Source organism: Danio rerio, chromosome 14 (assembly GCF_052040795.2).
Source record: "Danio rerio strain M-AB ecotype USA chromosome 14, GRCz13ab, whole genome shotgun sequence".
NCBI classification, from domain to species: domain Eukaryota; kingdom Metazoa; phylum Chordata; class Actinopteri; order Cypriniformes; family Danionidae; genus Danio; species Danio rerio.
The window spans coordinates 12,369,282-12,389,734 of NC_141034.1; the positions used below are offsets into that span (position 1 = coordinate 12,369,282).

At 36.0% G+C, this 20,453-nt stretch overlaps 1 protein-coding gene across 16 annotated transcripts in view; it reads left to right on the forward strand.

The window, feature by feature from the left end:
• Positions 1-701: 701 nt before the first annotated feature.
• frmpd3 (FERM and PDZ domain containing 3) overlaps positions 702-20,453 on the forward strand; it is a 195,518-nt gene continuing 175,766 nt past the window's right edge. For all 16 annotated transcript variants that reach the window (XM_087281000.1, XM_087281006.1, XM_087281013.1 and 13 more), the window contains exon 1: positions 702-1,030. The gene's annotated coding sequence lies outside the window, so the exon portion shown is untranslated. The remainder of the gene's footprint in view (positions 1,031-20,453) is intronic.

The window sequence follows — 20,453 nt, forward strand, 5'->3', positions numbered from 1 at the left end:
ATACATGTCATTCATACAAGTGTCACATTAGAGAATTAAAGTGGACTGCAAATACTTTGTGATGTTGGTTTCAAGGCTGAAGCCAAATAGCGAAAACATCAGATGACCTCACTCAGAGTATCTGTACAACACTACATTAGTAGTGCTGGTTTGAGTATTTAGCAATGCTACTTTGTTGGGTTATTTCATTAACAATCCAGTGTTCCTTCTTTTCTTTCCCAAGAGGTTTTCAAAGACAAGACTGCAGGATACATATCACATGCCACATTCCCCATGGAAGACTTAATTGTAAATTTACTCCTGGGGAGATACAACCTTTTTGCCTCAGTGCATTTCCTGCATGCCTGCCCGCGTATGAGATTGATTATCCAGTCTTGGCACGTATATGCCTTCTCCTAGTACAAGCAGTGCCGCGACACAAGGAAAGATAGGGAAAGCCAGCATGTTATCAAAGCAACGTTTATACCCATACCATAATAGCGTATGTCTATGTGTGTTAGAACGAGCACACACGTTTGTTCTAATGTGGATGTGACTGACATGTACTGTGCTGTCTCCACAGACCCTCCTCTCCCCTCCTGATTTATGCCAATAAATGAAGCATCTCTCTCCTGCACCCTCCCTCTTGCTCTCTCTCTCTCTCCCTCCCTTTCTCTCCTCCTCTCCTGCATTCATGTTCTATTCCTCCCCGCATCTCAGTCACACTCGTCGGATCTCACAAAAGGAAAGGAAATGTATGCAAACCCAGTGAGGTGGAGAATACAGGGAAAAGTTCCATCCAGCGGTTACTGAGAGTGAACGCACACTGCAGGGATCTGTCAGAGATGTGAGAGGTCTGAGCAGCCGCCCATCCCCCTGTCTGTTCGAGAAGACACCGGGGCCAGCTGCAATGACCTGGGTGAATGGGAAAGAGCTCACTGTGAACCTCCACTTGTGCAACTGCCAGCAAGCTCTCAAGCGGCTCAAATAGGAGGGAATGACTGGTTGGGCTAAAACTGGCCGCTGCATGAAAAAGCTACTTCAAACACAGGTAAGGTTCAAATTTTATTCAACTACCTAATTCAACAGACCTAACCTCTAAAAGGATCAACAATATCCTTTATAGAGGAGTGCAGGCTTTGCATCGCTTTTTTGTTCCTGATGAGGAATAGTGTTGTTACATTGACATGTTTGTGTGGCAGTGTTTGAGTGAAGTTTGATAATACAACAGAGATTCATGTATTTGAAACTCATGCACAGGGGATGCTGAGAAAGATCCTCATTAAAATTCAGTGCATGTGGCAAAGCAGACACACACACACACACACACACACACACACACACACAAAAAAAAACGTTCTATGCCCTAAGCAAAAATATCTAATTTATTTTCAAATCGACAGCATTGTGAGCTATAGTCTTCCTCTTGCATAACCATAATCAAAACTCACAGACCTTCTCAAAGAATTCCAACCAAACAATGTCAACAATATCATCGTTTAGCTCTGACAAGTGGACATCACCTTGTACTTGAGCTTGCCATACATTCACAGAACTGGAATGCTGAGTTACAGTGGCTGATGACTGAGGAAATGCTTAATTGGCAAATAGCTGGGATTTTGTAAAAGCCCTTGTGGTGAGGGTTTAAGGGTCTCTCCTATGCAGGTTCAGCTCTGGTGAAAGATTTACACATTGCATCCCGACTAGCTAAACAGCAGGGTTCTGTTGACTAATCAGCTGTGTTTACATTTGCTTTTTGTGCATGAGTATAAATAATAAAAATGCTTAAACTTTAAAGACGAGTCATGAAATCTCAGTTTGAAATGGAAAGAGTTGCAGTATTTTACTTTAAGGGAAATGTTGATCTCTGACATGCATTAATGATGTGTTTTAGAACTCCTTATTTCTGCACATTTAGAATTGATAGGCGTCATAATCAAGTGATTTGTCTTTTTAGACTTTAACTAATAAATGTGTAATTTGACTGGTAATCCAAAATTGCACCATCATGTCCTTTATATTCAGTGACTGATTTGCTCTGTCTGCTGTTCTTTCAGTGGAAGCAGTTTGATATATTTAATAAATAACTTTAATATATACCATCTGTCAGTGATTATTGCAAAATGCATCTCTACATAAGTGTCAAGTTGACAGGCAGTTCCTGGCTAACATTAACATTAACCCACTATTGTACTGTTTTCAGTAAATGTTTGTGAATCACTCCCTAAATGAAAAAATAAAATATAAATTAAGGCATTATTATTGTTATTATTATCATTAAAAATAATAATAATAATAATGTATTTTATTGCCATACCATCTGTTAATTTTTTGTCATTAGGAGCAACTAATCGGATGAGCTTTGAACACAAAGGGGGAATGTCAAAACATTTTGTTTTACTGGTTTTATTATTGAGGCTTGAGATGGATGTGTGGCATCCAACATAGGGTGAGTTTTCTTGCGTGTTCCTGTCTGGTGCTTCTTCATTGTTCAGTCTAACATTAGGATAACATACCTTACAGTGTGAAATGAAGACCATGATCAAGCGGTGTGGCAAACTATAATCCGTTATATTATGTAAAAAAAGCTTTTAAAGAGCTTTAAGTATTTTATAATTTAATTAAAAAATTAAAACAATGTTATATGATATTTTATGTAACAATGTTATTTTTTTTCACACTTTATTTTGATGGTCCGTTTGTTGAATTTAAGTTACATTGAATCTACATGCCAACTGATTCTAAGTAGATTATAAGTAGACTATTAGGTTGGGGTTATTGTAAGTTGACATGTACTTGCAAAGTTTCTTATTGTCAGTAAATGTCTGTTTTGCAGCAGTATCAACAGATATTAAGCAGACAGTATACTAAAACTTAAATGGACCATCAAAATAAAGTGTTACCTAATTTTTATATTATATTTTTAATACTAGTGACATTTGATATAGGCAAGGTGCATACATAGCATGATCACGAGTGTGACAGTGGCATTTCTTTGTCTTGGAATTAAAAGGTTCTATGCCTTCTAAATGATTTTGAGATATTGAGCTTCAATATGTAAGCAAAAAATATGTGTAACAGTTCTTTTTCATACGTTAACATGGCAGATACCCTAAATGTACTCTAAATGTAAATAATCAAAAAATTATCTTAAATTTGCTAATTGCTAATTAAAAGAAAAACACGATAAATGCAGATAGAAGCTTCTTAAAGCTCATTTTCTACTTATTATTATCAGATCATTAATTGAAGCATTACTTTTCAAGAAATACAATCAGTCTGCTTATTAATTTAATAATAAAAACAAATTGTTGTCGTAACAATATGTTGATGTTTAAGAAAGTATTTATTTATTTATTTATTTATTGCTTTTATGACATTTATTTATTGTTTTAGGATTCATTTTTATTTCTTGTTTAAGGCATATAAGGCTGTGTTGAATTTTTTTCCAGAACAGATGTTAATTTTATATACTTAATATATTTTAATATTGTTGTAATAAATTAATTTAATTAATTATTTGCCATTCAAGGCTTTATATCAGATTTAATGACTTTAAAAGGAAACAGACAACGTGCAAAGTAAATGTTTAACAAAGTTTAATAAACACTGAAAAATGTTTTAATGACTATATAGGCACAAATATTTCACATAGAATAAAATTTTTTTAACAACATAGTAGTAGGGTTGAATGACGAAAGCTGATCCTGATTGGTCCTTGTGCATGCATTCGAAATGCTGTTTGGCCCACAGAAAGAACCTTATACTGTCAAGCTAAAAGTAGAACCTTTTTTGTTTTTTGAATAAAAATTCATAAAATTTAAACAGCTTATAAAAAAAAACAATGTAAATAAGTTGCCATTTAATAGGAATATGTGAATAACTCAATTTTGACAAAAATGTCAGATAAAACCTCATAATTCTAAGGTTGACGATTTATACACCAGATGTTAAATAATAACATAGATAAAACACTAGTATTTTTAAAAAAATGTAGACTGTATTTTTTTATTTAACAAAAAAACAAAACAAAAAACAAAGCCAAAGCAGTTTTACTTCTGACAAATTTAGTGTTTTTGAATAAATTCAAATATTGAGTAATCCATCCATATATTCAGCAATCCTATTTTGCATAGTTTAGCAATTTTTATTTATTTGTTTTTGCATAAAATATGCTATGTGCTCCCACTGACAAATACAAAAAGATTGGATGAGGTGGGGCTGTCAGACTCCATTGTAGGATGACAAAATAAATAATTATTCACTAGACCAGGGGCTTGAATGAATGACCAGGGGGTTGAGTTAATTATTCAGTGGCTCATATTTTACAACATTCACTAGCATCCACCTGATGGCTGCTTTGAGTTTGCCTGTATTTCATTATTCATATCTCATATCATGAGATCACTGAATTTGTGGGCTAATTTGATTCAGCTTTAAAAAATTAAAGCAACCAGGATTAGTTTACAGTATAGTTATCACAAAATGAATTTAACATATTACAAAATGTAACTAAATTGTTAGACACAAAATACTGATATGAGTTGACAATTTATTAGCTTATTAAATACAAAAGTTCTGTGAATTTGTCACCAATGAGATTATTGACAATTTATAAAAATTATAATAGATCTACATCTATTGAGTACGGTCATACCACAGTATTATAACAGATGCAGATCCATTGCAAGAAGATGAACATGGCAAGAAATTGCAATACTGACACTAAAATACACTGGTGTTTATTTGGAACGACAAATCTCGTTATTGCCACATGAGCAGTATATTATTTAACATTGCTCTGGACGATGATTACTATAATGAATAACACACCACAACTTGTCATGACTAGTTAGTCAACATTCAAGTAATCCAATGTCAATATGAATGGTTGAATGAGAAAATAAGTGGAAGTCCTTAACAATTAATTACTGTATTAAACACTTAGTAAAGCTTGATCCCCTGACAGGGGCTGACACCAACTTCAGTGTCAAGAAATTGTGTTCAGTGATCTCATGATATGAAATATGATTAATCAAATGCAGGCAAACTCTAAGCAGCCATCAAGTGGGTACTAGGGAATGTTATAAAATCTTTTTTTTTTTATTACAGTGTACTGAGTTAATCCTTGCATTCCGAGCAGTCCTAATTCAAAGTTACTTGCTGTTATGTCATTTGTGAGTTTTTTTTTTTTAAATATGCATGAACTTGAAGCCTCAAACTAAAATTATTTTGACAGCAGGTAATTATGTAACAGTTCTTTTCATATTGAATAAATTGTGAAGAAAACTGTGAGAAATGTTGAAAGTGTTTAATATTTATTTATTTATAAGGGGTGTCACATAACTGTGATGATTTACATAGTTAAATCTAAATTTTCAAATCTTGTGGATAGTCGACTGATAGTCTAATCATGTTTTAGGTAGGGCTTTCTTTTATATTCTTTTTCAAGTTGAAAATAAAATATTTGTAAAATATTCCTCAGCATGCTAAAGCCATTATGTACAGAACATTAAAAATGAAGGATTTGCATTTCACATGCTAAATAAATAAGCTAATTTGTTTGTGCAAGTACATTTGGAGTACAAGTACAAGGAATGCGTTCAAAATGTAAATCAAATAGTTCAATTATATAACACTGAATAGTCAATATGAAATAAAAATAAAGAAACTATCACAATAACGAAAATATAGCCAGAGGTTTTTCCTAACGGCAGACAAATGTCAAGCTGGTGTGGCAATCTTTTTAGCTAAGCATTAACTCTTTTTTTCTGGGAAAGGTGTATCCTGGTTCAAGTGTGTACATCAAGTTTTTTAAAACAGTCACCTTTCAACAACACATTATTCAGTTTAAAACAGTGTTACATTTTTGAAAGAGGTCTCAATTATATCTTTCTCTGAATTACTTTGGGTGTTGAATGAACTGTTGTCATCAGTTAGATAACAAAAGTGAATTTAAAGAGAATAATATACAGTTGAAGTTAGAATTATTAGTTTGTTGAATTATTAGCCCGTCTGTTTATTTATTTATTTTTCCCCAACTTCTGTTTAACGGAAATACATTTTTAAAATAGTTTTAATAACTCATCTCTAATAACTGATTTATTTTATCTTTGCTATGATGACAGTACAAAATATTTTACTCAATATTTTTCAAGACACTTCAATACATCTTATAGTGATATTTAAAGGCTTAACTAGGTTGATTGGGTTAGCTAGGCAAGTTAGGGTAATTAGGCAAGTTATTGTATAACGATGGTTTGTTCTGTAGAACCATTATATTGAAAAAAATATAACTTAAAGGGGCTAATAATTTTGACCTTAAAATGTTTTTTTTTCAAATTATTTTATTCTAGCCGAAATAAAGCAAATAAGACTTTCTCCAGAAGAAAAAATATTATCAGACATACTGTGAATAATGAAATTGTAACAATGTATAATGATATGTTACTCGCAATCAGTAAATAAAAATAATCTTGATTTTACATTATAAAGACCTAGCCTTTTTAATGGGCAAAGTTTATGGATTGTACTGCATAACATGCATGACATGACTGTTGCAAGCCTTTTTTTCGAGGAATGTCATGTTGATCAGGTAGAATGTTGTACTACTGTTCAGTCCAAATGTCCCAAGATTACACAACAAACCTCATTAACCAGCTTAAAAGTACTCACAAAGTGGCTGTCCTCATAATTTGTGTTTGAATGCCGAAGGCGGGAACTAATTAGCAGGCTAGTGAGCTCAGACAGAGAAATCTGCATTACATATTTTCCATAAGTATTACTAAACCAGACAACATTGGTTTTCAACATTTAAATTTCAAATTGCACATTTCAGGCTTTATGCAGGCATGTTTCTTGTGTCTGTGAAGCAAATATTCATGGAGAATCAGCTGCTTTTTTCTGACAGTCTTTTTGACAGAAAACACAGAAAGAGAAAGCACTCCCTGTCTATGTTTATTAATTATAATTAAGTTGACAGGCTTATGTTTTTGGTCAAAAATCTTTAACATGTTGTAGGCATATGTTTTTCATCCCTAGTTTTAATTTAATTTAGTTTTTTTACAAGTTGACGTGAAAAAAGGCACAGTATTATAATATAATATTAATATAATATAATAATAATACCAAATATGTGTATGCAATTGACAAATAATAATAATAATAGATTAATTAATTCATTTTCTTTTTGGCTTAGTCCCTTTATTAATCTGGGGTCGCCACAGCGGAATGAACCGACAACTTATCCAGCATATGTTTTATGCAGTGGATGCCCTTCCAGCTGCAACCCATCACTGAGAAACATCCATACACACTCATTCACACTTATACCCTACGGACAATTTAGCTTACCCAATTCAGCTGTAGTGCATGTCTTTGGACTGTGGGGCAAACTGGTGCAACCAGAGGTAAACCACGCGAACGGCTGGAGAACAGCCGAGGCTCGAACCAGCGACTTTCTTGCTGTGAGGCAACAGCACTATCTACTGCACCACCGCGTTGCCATTATAATAATAGTAATAAGAAGAAGAATCATCTAACTCATCCCACACACTTAAGGTGACAAAATATTTAAAAGCACTGGCTATAAAAAGTGCACTAAGCTCTTTGCATCTGATAGGGCTACCTGGAGTGGTGTAGGCCAGCTGCCAATGATTGAAACACAAAGACCGACTATATCAACCACCAGGGTAACAGCTAGCCTCCTTACTCAGGGGCCCTGTAGTCTGCAGTAAAGTGTGTGCGCACACACAAACATGAAAGTTAATTCAATGACAGAAATTGGTTTTATAATAGGGCAGCATTAATGAACTTTATTTATAAACCAGGGGTTTTAAACCTGTGGGGCTGCCCCACCAAGGGGGCGCCAACACCTATTAAAGGGGGCGCAAGAATTTGAGGCATGCACAATTAAATTATGATGCTGATTTTTATGCGAGTTAATACGTTCCAGTAAAATATATACAAATGAAATGGACTAGTGTCTTTTTTAAAATGAATAACGGTGAATAAATCTGCATTTTCACTTTCACTTATGAACCTTTCATTCATGTCCCATGACAAACTAAGGTATTGGACATGAGAATAGAGTAAAGACTGGTGGAAGAGTGTTGTTTTAATGGAAAACAACACAGGCCGAATAGAAAGAAAAAACTTTGCATTTCGCAGTGTGTGTCTGTAGTCCTTTACTGACAGCCATGTGTGTGGACCTTGTCGAAAAATGCAGCGAAAAGTCCTACTTTAATAATGCCACTAATATAAGCACATCTTAATTCCATTTCGGTTTAGTTCAATTATGACTTCTATTAAAATATACAAAAATCGCTGTTTACATGATAGACTTTTTTTTTGGCCTTTATTGAGAGGATAGGACAGTAGTTTAGATAGGAAACGAAATGGGAAAGAGAGAGAGAGAGGGGGTAGGGTCGGGAAATGTCCTTAAGCCAAGATTCGAACTCAGGATGCCCTGAAGTGCAACTGCACCATACTGTATGTCAGTGCACTAACTACTACGCTATTGCGCTGAATACATGATAGACTCTTAATCAGAGTATTGTCTTGTATAAAAATCAGAGTATTGGCGGCATGCTCAATGTTTGACTTAACCACACTGTCAGGTCTTTGCGAACTTGGCTTTGCGAAGCAGCATTTTCTGTATGTAAGTACATCAAAAGTATGTAGGCTATGGCTCATGCTTATTGACAGTGGAAGATAATTTACGGTTAGTCGTGTCAGGAATTCAACTACGGATTAGCATGTTGTCCTCACAGAAACAGTCTCAGCCTTCTGATTCACACAGAATCAGGTAAGCTATATATTTGTTTCAATGTAATTATTATACGCACTTTAAACGCAGCATGTGATTGATGTTTGCACATGCATTATAATTTTGGCTTGGTGGAGGGCTGGTGGGGGCAGGCGCGAGTCCAAACTGCTCAAATGTCCAAAATACAATCAAATAATAAGAATAAAGAAAAAAAAAAACGGCATCAATCAACCTTCCATTTGTATACATTTTTGTCTTAATGGTACTTCAGAGCATTGGTTCCAGGATGAATAGTGACAATCTCTACAAAACCACCGAAATTTTGACCAAATGGTCAAAAGAAAATATAAAAACAAACTAAAGAAAAATCACAAGCAAAGCACACAGCACTTCAGACAGCAAACATCAGCGTAGTTGGAGACAGCAGCAATGTAGAAATAGGGAGAAGCCGGAACAGACAGCGGTAATGACGCAGCAGAACAGTGACCAATAACCAGCAATGCAGACTTGGTCTCAATTATTGAGAAAACGAACACTCCTAAAAAAATTCACAGGAGTTCATTTAATTCCTCACAATACCAGCACTGGAGCTACGTAGACACAGAAATAATCTTGGGAGTAATATCCACCTGTGTGCCACCACAATAGCTGCAATTCAGTCTACAAAACACAGATTTAAGACCCTTCTTGTGGATGTTTTTATCCACTCTGGGGTGTTTTTGAATCTTAATTTGGCCCCAACTTTTTCTGTGTTTCAGCAAATGAAATTATCTTTAGTCACAGTTTTTTTTTAACACATATTTTAGGAAAATGCTTTGTGAATTATCAAAAATTTAACAATACACTCGTGCTAAATTACACATTTTACCTTTTCCCAACAGGGAAAACCACCAACAATCAAGAATGCATGATTATATGTTGTCATGCCTTTGCAGTGAATAAATGTTATTATAAAAGAAGTCAATAGGGCAAAAACAGCCACAAACATAACAAAATGAAAGTAAATTGAACACTACACAAGTGTTCAACCAATTTAGAGAGAAAACGTTTACTGCCCTATTATCACTGAAAACATATTATACCCAGAAGGACGCTCAAACAAACAGGGCGGAGCCATTAATGACATATCTCAGGTAGTGCAAGCCAATCTTTATATAAACTCATGATAGCAGTGATGATAACATTCTTGCTTGTAGACTAATAACAAACTCAGGATAAATTCTAGAGTGGACTGAGAAAGTTTAGTTTATTTTAGTTTAGTTCAGTTTTTCCCCAATGATCCCACTTAGTTAAAATTTGGGATTAAATGAAAAAGTTCTCTGTAGGTCTATTTTTTATTTCTTTTTTGGAAAAAGATTCTGCGAACACTCTTGAAGTATTATACTATATATATATATATATATATATATATATATATATATATATATATGAGCAATATCACACGAGTAGCAGTGCGAAATGACTGTATATCGGCACTGGTGGGAGGCGTGCGTTGGCACGAGGCCGTACAGCCATATCGCACTGCTACGAGTGTGATATTGCGTTTATACAACAGTTTGATGGAATAATTGTGTATATAAAGACTAAGGGTGCTTTCACACCTGTGAATCGATTCAGTTGTTCCGAAACAGAGATTAAAATTGTTACATTGTTGCTCTTTGCTCTTGGAGCGGTTCGCTTTCACACTGCAAAGTTTCTAATCGGACCAAAAGAGCTAAAACAAGTCACGTGCGTGTAAACTCTCCTTACATTGGTCAGAGTGTCAGGGTTTATTTTGCAGCGTCCCGCTAAGCTGTCAGGAGAGGTGGTTTGGTGGTGATTGACAGGGTGCGTGCGCGTGACGTGTCTGAGGAGAGACACGGTGGGGAGGGGTGAGAAGGGTGCGCGACGATGCCTATTTGAGGACTGGGAGAGAAACGCGAGATTACCGGGAGATCATCACTCGTTTGCGGGCATCCGGAGACTCGCGAAACTTCCCGCCCTACTCATAATTCTCTCTTCATGTAGCCGTAAGCCTATTACATATCCATAAAACACTGTAATATAACCGCGCTCGGATCGGATCGCTTTCTCACTGCAATCGAACCGCTCCAGGATTCGTTTCAATCGAGCCGAGACCACCTCATTCAAGCGATCCCGGAGCGATTACTTTGGCGCGGAACAGAGTGCGATTGCCCTGTTCACATATGCCAATCGAACCGCGCTAACTGGGCAAACGAGATACGTTCCAAAACAAAAGTGTAGGTGCGAAAGCACCCTAAATCAAACATTTGTCTCAAAAAAAGTCTCAAAAAACCTTTTGTATGAGGGACTTCTTTCTTCAGGATTCAAATCATAAGCTGACAGTTAAACAGTTGAGTGTGCATCTTTTAAACTTTAGATGTGTATTGTCTTCTTTTTGCTGGTTGTATGTGGGCAGAGTAATACACAAAGGGTAAAGAGGCTGTAGGAGTTCTGATATTAGCCCCTTTCACACATACAGACCTTTCCGGAAAATTGCCGGCAATTTTCCGGAAAGCTTGTATGTGTGAACAGGTCCATTTTTAAAATACCGGTAAATTCGTTCTGGCTATTTTCCGGAAAGAGAAGTTGTAAGATTACCGGTAATTTGCCGGAATGCTGCGCTGTGTGAACGCAGAAGGAAGATTCCCGTAATAAGCGCATGCACGTCTAGAACGTGCTGACGTGAGACGTCTGCTTTAGCCAATCACAACAGTCAGACGCATTTACGTCCGCGCGGTTTGTGAGAATAAAAGCCTTTGAATATTTTTCCAGACACATTTAGCTGCTAGAAGTTAGTCAGATCACATTTATATGTTCTTCTTAATGCCAACTGTGTAAATAATCATCGATAAGATGCTTATGATAAGCCGTTGTTTGTTTACCTTCAAGCTTTGCGTGTGTGTGTGCCACATATTATGAACATCTCGACATGCGAAAGTGATCCTGCGAAAGTTGTTCACAATATTGATCATCCACAGAGTTTGTAATTTAGTCAAATGTTTACAAATACAAGCGCAGCCGTTTAAAGCTCATTTGTGGTGAATGATGTCAGAATTTACCGGTATTTTGGAATGGATGTGTGAATGCTCTTTTCCGGAAAATTTCCGTAACGTCCTCGCCTGTGTGAACAGCGCTTTTTTGAATATACCGGTAAAGTCGTTCCGGAAATTTTCCAGATATTTACCGGTATCACTGTGTGAAAGGGGCTATTGAAGAATATCGCACAGCTATCAGCTAATCAGATATCAGATTTGAGAACCAGACAGAACTGTTGTATATATATATATATATATATATATATATATATATATATATAGTAGTCAACATTTGAAGTCGATAAAAAAAAAGCGACTGTGGGACAGTTTTTTTGATCCAGTCCAAATGTTGACTATTGTGTATATATAAATTTTAGGTTTAAAATGTTTAGGTAGCCTTAAGCAATATTTTTTCCTGATTGTCTACAGAACAAAACACTGTTGTACAATAACTTGCCTAATTAACCTAGTTAAGTCTTTAAAGTGCACTTAAGCTGACACGGGGAGAACATGCAAACTCTACACAGACCTTCTTGCTGTGAGGTGACAATGCTAACCACTGAGCCACCATGCAACCTTTATAAGAAATAAGTTATTAAAACTATGATGTTCAGAAATTTGTTGATCTTCTTGGGGAAAATATACAGAAGGCTAATAATTCAGGAGGGCTAATAATTCTGACTCCACCTGTGTGTGTGTGTGTGTGTGTGTGTGTGTGTGTGTGTGTGTGTGTGTGTGTGTGTGTGTGTGTGTGTGTGTGTGTGTGTTTATTTGTATTAGTATAGTGTAAGGCCTCTTTTTGTGTCCAATACAGCATCAGTTTGTCTTGGGAATAACAGACAAGTCCTGTGCAGTAGCCAGAGCGATTTTGAGCCATTCTTCTTGCAGAATGGTGACCAGGTCACTATGTGATGCTGATAGAGGAAAGTATTTCCTGACTCGTTCCCCAAAGCAACCCAAAATGATTCAAAACTATTTAGATTGGATAACTGTGCAGGCCAGGCCAAGTTCACTTTCATGCTTATCAAACCACTTTGTCATCAGTCTTGCTGTGTGCATTAGTGCAATATCATCCTGATACATGGTACTGCCTTCAGGATACAATTCTTGAACCATTGGATGCACATGGTCCTCCAAAATGGTTCGATAGTCTTTGACAATGATGTGCCCATTTGGCCTAGGCAATGCCATAATATTACAGCCCAAACCATCACTGATCCACCCCATGCTTCACTCAGGGCATGCAACAGTTTGAGTGGTATGCATTTTTGGGCTTCTACGCATGACTCTCCTGGATGTGGGAAAAACAGTGAAGGTGGACTCATCAGAGAACAATACATGTTTCACATTGTCCACAGCTCAAGATTTTTTGCTTTTAGGTTTTTTGTAAAAAAATCCAGGTTAGCACCTAGATATCTCTTTCAGTTTTCTAGTGTTTTTAGAGTTACTCCTGATGGATGTAGTTCATCCTTCTTAGTGGTATGCTGACATTACCCTTGATATCGTGGCTCTTGATACTTCTCAAAGACTTGCTGTCTTGGTCATGCCAGTGAAATGCACGCCAACAATTTGTTCTCATTTGAACTCTGATATGTTAACCCATAATGTTGTGTGCATTACAATATTTTAAGCAAAAATAAAAATGTAAAAGAATTAATAGTGCATATACAGTGTATACAGTGCAGGAAATACATATTGAACACGTCATGTTTTTTCCTGGGAATAATATTTCTAAAAGAGCTGTTGACATGGAATTGAACCAGATTTTGAAACCAGATTTTTCAGTCAATACAAACATAAAAAAACAATAAAAAAAAGAAAATTAGAAAAACTAGTCATGTGTAAAAACAATGGAATGATGGAGAAAGTACTGAACTACTGAAATGTACAGTATGTAAAACCTTATATTAAAGGTGTTTTTGGTCATGACAGCTTAAAGGCATGCATCACATGTGTAAAGTCACATGCATTGCTCACGTGTGATTTTTTTTAACAAACAAAGTGTAAAAGTTGTGATGGTTCTATGGGTCTGGTCTATCAAATCTAATCCTTATTTTGTAAGTTCTATTGGATTCAAGTCAGGTGATTGGCTGGGCCAGCTTGATTTTCTTTCTCTGAAACCATTTGAGGGTTCCCTTGCCTGTGTTTTGGATCATTTTCTTGCTAAAATGTCCATCCTGGTTTCATCTTCATTATCCTAGTAATGTAGATGTTGAAATGAAGCAGCTAAAATTAATTTACAATTCTGAAGGAGTCATGGTTGCTTGCTAACTACTGAGAGATTTCAGCTGCTGTCTGGGCTTTCATTGCCTTTCTTCAGCTCCCTTTTTTCATGTGTTTTCAATACTTTTCCCTGTGTCATTTTATTGCACAGAACGTAATTAGTAAACTAATTAGTTTTGTTTTCTTTGTATATGTGACTTTCTGAGAGTTGTTACCAACATCCAGTAAAAAAGTCTACAGAACCTTTAGAAAAATGTTTTATGAGAAAAAAAAAAAAATATATATATATATATATATATATATATATATATATATATATATATATATATATATATATATATATATATATATATATATATATGACATGTTTGTGTGATGTTGGCTGTGGACTTCTGTGTGGTGCTTGTGAGTGTGTAGTCACTATGTGGATTCACCTATAAGTGCATATTACTTGTGTCCTCTTTAAATAACAAAAGAGTTTATTTCCCAGTTTGGTAAATAATAAGTGTAGTAATAGTGTTAAAAACTACAATATATTATTTTTAAAGTTACAATTAATTTAGCATAATTCAACTAGTGCACAGCCCCTTCCAGCAACAGACCCTTTTCTCATGACATCATGTGGCATCCAGTTTGACTTAACACAGTGTATCCGTACTTCCACCTACACAGTATTACCAATAGAGAATTCACCCAGTAACCTGAATATTTACTACAGATACGCTTAGATGATTACTACTGCTGTTTTCTGTTGTCTGCATTCGAGGCGAGACATCTGACATCTCAAACAAACTTACCGTTCAGCGAGATTTCTGCTGGAACCAAGAAAATGGGACTTTAAACTGAGCACTGAATTTGTATTGCTTTGTATTGTTGTCTTTACTGCACATAAAGTTGGTGTGTACTTGTCAGCATTTGTCATATAAAGATTTCAGATGTTTTTAAAGTCAGATTTAAGCATTTGAGAGGTTTTTTGAGTGCTAAAGAATACGTAACATAAAACTGTGTGGGGATGTCTATTGCCAGTGTTTTGTGCTGGTATACTGTGGTCATTTTGCAACCTGCTGTGGAGAGCTGATTCACAATACTGTACATACTCTTCATATTCATCACACTGGGCAGTTCTCTGGCCATTTTAGATATATAAGGGTATTATACATTTATGAACATAAATGTTTATGTCTATTTAAGGTTCTGAATAAATTACATAGAATAACAATATTGTATGTGACAAAACCATTAAAATGTAATTTTTAAAAATCTGTGAAGTTTATAAATAGCAAAAAATTCAGTTACTTCTAACTACTACGAAATGTCTCTGTCGCTTTCACGATTCTTGTCTCAACAGCTGCAGCAGAATGTGTACTAACTTCTATTATCAATAACATATTTGTTAGTGTTGGATTTTTTATTTCTAAAAGTGCTTTCTTGTGCATTTATTACATTTAAACACCGACTAACATTTTTGATGAAAGTGATTGTCCAAATTTGTAATCTGCATTATAATCGTAAGGTGGTCCTTACATGTCTTGCCCCTGGCTATCACCACATCACAGTATTCGCACTACCCCAACCACATCTTTCTTTCGCTCTATTCTCCTTATATTTATTTATTTTTTTATTAGAGTGATCTCCATTTAGTTCCCATGGAAACCTTTTATAACTCGTAGCAGGACAGATGAAAACAAAGATACAGTGCATAGACAGAGAGAAAGAGAGAGAACTGTGGATGAGAGTCCACCTACTCACAGTTAGAACAGAAAAGCTCTTACCATGGTCAAAGTGCAGCCACTCACAGCTCTGCCACATCAACACTGAAGCACAACTCACACGCTCCTACTGCTATAAATACAGCACTGTTAGCTCTGAAAGAAGATGGCCGATGAATTTATATGCTACACAATTTCCATAGTTTTAGCAATTTTCAGCCTACAAAATTTTCTGCTTAATATATATTTTTTGTAGGAAAGGCAGGGGCCTCATTTTTAATCATTGTGCATGCACAAAACAGGACCTGAAATATGTGTATACCACTTCCCATAAAAAAACATGGGATTCACAAACAAACTTGCATGTATATATATATATATATATACACAGTAAAATCTTCAGAGTAAAATTTACTCAGTTCAGATAACATTTGGTCCCTCTCTAAATTGAGCAAAATTTACTCAGCAGCAGAGTTAAAGTTAATGAGACAATGATGGGGTTAATTAAGTGATGATTGAGCACTGATGATGAACACCTGCTGTTAATAAGCAGAAACAGAGAAGAGAAACACAAAACTACATCTACCTTCAGTCACAGCCATAGACTAAACAAACTGAAATAAAACACATCAAATCTCTCAAAATCTCAGCAAAGGATCCTTAAGTAACTCCACAAACAGCAGCTTTACTTATTAACAACATGTTTGGCCTTATTTCTGCCACACTCTATAAAATTCCATATAGTGATAATATTAAGAATTAAAAATTTTTTTGCAACATTTAAAAAAAAAAAAAAAAAAAAAAAAAAAAACACTTTTTGTTTTTAAGCTGTCACCATTGAGGAGAACAGTAGCTGCTTTACTTGGACTCTGGCTCAATTGCTAATGTTAGTTTCTCTTTGTTTGGCAAATGTGTGTTATGACAAATGTTGTATAAAGAGAGCAGTTGTGCTCTAGATAATTGACTGGTTTGGTCACTGGTCAAATCAGTAAAGTTGGTTTTGACCTATTAAGTTTATATGTTGTATCACAAAAGGAGCACTGTATTAAGAAAATGTAGCTCACCAATACTTTTATCAGATCATAAAACAGATTGAACATCTGAAACACTTAAAACCCACAGACATAAAGAATCAGCGTATGCTTCTCAACTATGGTGAGTTTTTTTTTTTTTTTTTTCTGTGTTTTGTTTTTTCCTACAGTGCATGCTGGGAACTATGGATAAATGTCATATGATTGTCTTAACATGCACTGCATCAAAAAAAAAAAAAAACTCTAACCACTGTTGAGATAGATACGCTGATTATTGATGTCTGTGTCTCTGAAGTGATTCAGATGCACAATGTATTTTAATATAACACCACAGCTGACACCCATTCTCTTGGAAAACAATGAATTTTGTTTGTTATATTATATACCATCATACTATCATCTAAACATAATTTCTTGTACAGTTACTCTTATCATGAGTAAGAATCCACACAGGATCAATCATCTTGATCTCATTAGCTCTCTTTTCACTTGTCATTGCAAGTAAAGAAAATCAACATTGGAAATCGAGTCCAAGTAAATCAACCACTTTTCTCCATGATGGTGACATTAGGCGAAAAAAAACATGTTTTTTTTTGTAATATGTAAATAACTAAAACGGTTAATTCTCAATAAATCTTATATGGACTTTTGTGAACAATAAAGTCAAATAAAGTCAATCAGGTAACCAATGAGCGAAGCTGCTGCTGCTTCTCTTCTGTTTCTGTTTATTAACAGTATTAAGTTATACTTATTAAAGTTCATTCTTAATATTATCACTATATGGAATTTTATAGAGTGTGCCAGAAATAAGGCCAAACATGTTGTTAATAAGTAAAGCTGCTGTTTGTGGAGTTACTTAAGGATCCTTTGCTGAGATTTTGAGAGATTTGATGTGTTTTATTTCAGTTTGTTTAGTCTATGGCTGTGACTGAAGGTAGATGTAGTTTTGTGTTTCTCTTCTGTTTCTGCTTATTAACAGCAGGTGTTCATCATCAGTGCTCAATCATCACTTAATTAACCCCATCATTGTCTCATTAACTTTAACCAAATGTTATCTGAACTGAGTAAATTGTACTCTGAAGATTTTACTGTGTGTGTATATATATATATATATATATATATATATATATATATATATATATATATATATATATATATATATATATATATATATACACACACACACACACACACACACACATTTACAAACTTTCTAATAATTCAAGCTTATAGTGTATGATGAATCAGTTGCAGACAAAATCCCTTTTTCAATTTTTTCAATCCTTTTTCCATTTGCTATGTTATTTTATGCATCTGTAAAAGTAGTTAAAGAAATCATTTTATTTCCTATCAACTTTAAGCCTTCACACTTTATTCTGTTTAGTTTAACAAGTTGTTTTTATAAACAATATAACACATTTTTAAAAATATTTTTGAACTTTTAAAGGGACATGACAGCCCCCACTTTCAGTTAAAGTCTACTTCAGAATTTTTTCAAAAGATGCATGATTAATGGGCGTGGAGCTCCGCTAGCATCGGGCAGGAGTGGGCGTGGCCAGCAGGGGAGAACGTGAGCGATCAACTGTTGTTGACAGTTACGCCTGTTTCACACCGCAAGCGTCAGCGGCGTGTGAGCAGAGCGTGAGCAGCGCGTATGTCGAGCAGTAGCAGCACGCAGGCGTTTGCCTTTCACACCAGCTGCGTCTGCAGCGCGCAGCTCTTCGGCAGCTGCTGCAGAGATCAACTTATCTCTGTCTATTCTATCTAGTTACCCATGTCTCTCTATATACAAATACACTTTTTAAACTTTTCATCTGCACCAAGGCCCCTCCTATGCTATTTCTTTAACCTGCAAATGTTTATTTTACAAATTTTATAAATCAAATAGTACTGTATGCTTCTCAAGCTAACTTATATGAGAAGTGTCTAAAGTCAGAAGACAATCGCCTGTGATATCAGATCATTTGTTTTTTTATTATCAGGTTGCTGTAGACCTAGTTATAATAATATTTATAAAATATAGTTATAATGATATTTATACATGATCAAACTAGTGTTACTTTCTCCGCTTCAGTAATGTCCTGCGGCAGAATAACAGCTCGTTAATTCATGCTCGTGCAGATGATGAGATGGACAAAAGTAACCAATGCATGCCCTTCTTTTACTTATTTTCGTGTTGTCAGATTCACAGTGCAAACAGCTCGCGGTAGGAATAACTAGAGTGAACATAAAACAAAGCCGATTAAAACTTTCTTCCTCTGCTCAGCTGCACAGAACACAGCGAGCTCACATCATCCAGCATGCGTGTCGAACTACACTACACTTCGCCATGGACTACAAATCCCGTAAATATTCTATTTCCCCTCTCCTACAACACTAGTGTGCAACTTAAGCAAAACTGATACTAAAATTGTTTTACATTTGGTTTTGTAGTTCGGGCCTAAATAAATGTTTGTTGCCGTTTTAAATCGTTTTAAGTTAATTTGAATGACTATTTATAAACCATTTGACATTATTAACGCATTTATTGGGTAAAATTGCTACTTTTTACTGTCATTCAATGAGTTTTGGTCATTATCAATGCACTGTCACTTTAATTGAGCGTGAGCAGCGTGTCAAAAATAGACCCAGCGCCGAAACTATCGCTGCACTGCTGCTTCGGCGACGCTCACGCCTCGCTCTGACGCGCCACTGCTGCATGTGGTATGAAAGCTCTAATCTGTTAACATGGACGCTGAAAACACACGCGCTGCTCACGCTCTGCTCACGCGGCGCTGACGCTTGCGGTGTGAAACAGGCCTTAGCTCACATAATGAGACAAACCGTGAGGAGATGCATGAGTTTATAGTTTACAAAGTTAAAGTTATAGTTTGCCAAGAAATGAACAGTGATTTAATGCCCTGCTACATTTGTTATTCGTAATTTCATATACACATAACCACAATTTATATCATTATAAAGATAAGTGTGTTCATGTAAACCCTATAAATGAGGACTTCTCCCTCAATCCCCGTATCCAGCAGACTCAGTGCAGCAGGTCTCCTGACCTGTCTATTTTAACCATTAGCCCTGCTGGTAATCTGGAGGATTTAGGCAAACACAGCAGCACAGTGATGTGTCTGAATGTGAACGAACTCCTGATGAAAGACAGTGTCCGCCATTCTCTAATTCTCGTGCTGCTCTCCCGACAAAAATGCTAGCAGCACACACACAGCTTTGCTGTATGATCGGCCCTGACAAGATCGCGGGGGAAAACAGAGAGGGTGCTCGCTGCAGAGCCATTTGAGCAGAGCTGAGCTCCAGCGAGGGGGAGCATGAGCTCTCGCTCCTCCTCCTGTAAGCTGTTTTAATGCGTACACCAACCCCACCCCTAACCCTACCCCCAGTGACATCACTCGTAGAATAAGTGCAAAAAAGGTGGAGCTCAAGCTCCCCCTCGCTGGAGCTCAGCTCGCCCAAATGGCTCTGCAGCAAGCACCACTTGGGAAAACATGCAACAAACCGCGTGGATCATGGAAACAAACGCATATGAGCCTTCATGAACGGCTAAATACTGTGTGCCCGTGCCGTGAGTCCGTGACGTGTCTCACAGCTCGGGCTTGACTCTGGCAGGTCTGGCAGGTCTCATGAATAATTAAGCAGCCGGCTCTTCTCATAGGATAAGAAAACTCCGATATGAATAATAATGAGAAACCGACGCATCATC